Here is a 619-nt window from a genome sequence, read left to right as displayed (position 1 = left end):
TAACATTTAAACAACAATAGACCAGCTCAACTCAACCAAATTACCTCAACAGCAACTAACTAGGATTAATTAAAGAAAATCACAAACATGGTCCTGGTTTTGTACTCAAGGCAAATGAGCCCCAAACCTGTTATAACCAAACAAAAGACGGAGATGCACAGCAACGTAACAATAATAAAGTGACATTTATTAAATAATGATGCAAACAAGAGCACGATAAGGTGTGATTGTCAGTATCAGTGATCAATGAAGGTGTATGGATGTAATGGAGAATGTGAGGTGCGTGTTGTCAGTAGTTAACAGAGAGAAAACATGTTGGTGCGCCGTCTGGAGGATGCGGCCGCCCGGTCTCGGGGCAGGCGGGGTTAAATAGTCTGGGAGGACCGGCCCGGTGATCACAGTCGTCTCATTAACGCCTCCGCTACAGCTGCAAGTTAACAAGACAAACAACAGTACACATGTTGGACAGGCTCAGGGCCGACACACCAACAAACATCATTTTGACATCATTTTTATAGCTGTTTGTGTGTATGCAGTAGTTATTATATAATCGTGAGGAATAGTTTCCGTTTTCTCACATTGCCACAGGGTTTGCTCCCCCAGCCGCTGTACCCTCCCG

General features: G+C 44.1%; 1 protein-coding gene across 1 annotated transcript in view; it reads left to right on the top strand.

The window, feature by feature from the left end:
* dapk1 (death-associated protein kinase 1) overlaps nucleotides 1-619 on the top strand; it is a 94,644-nt gene that overhangs the window by 66,251 nt on the left and 27,774 nt on the right. The gene's annotated exons all lie outside the window — the stretch shown is intronic.

The sequence above is a fragment of the Etheostoma spectabile genome, chromosome 5, assembly GCF_008692095.1.
Source record: "Etheostoma spectabile isolate EspeVRDwgs_2016 chromosome 5, UIUC_Espe_1.0, whole genome shotgun sequence".
Classification (NCBI taxonomy): domain Eukaryota; kingdom Metazoa; phylum Chordata; class Actinopteri; order Perciformes; family Percidae; genus Etheostoma; species Etheostoma spectabile.
Note: the sequence above shows the minus strand (reverse complement) of the source record. Positions and strands in the feature narration are given on the sequence as shown.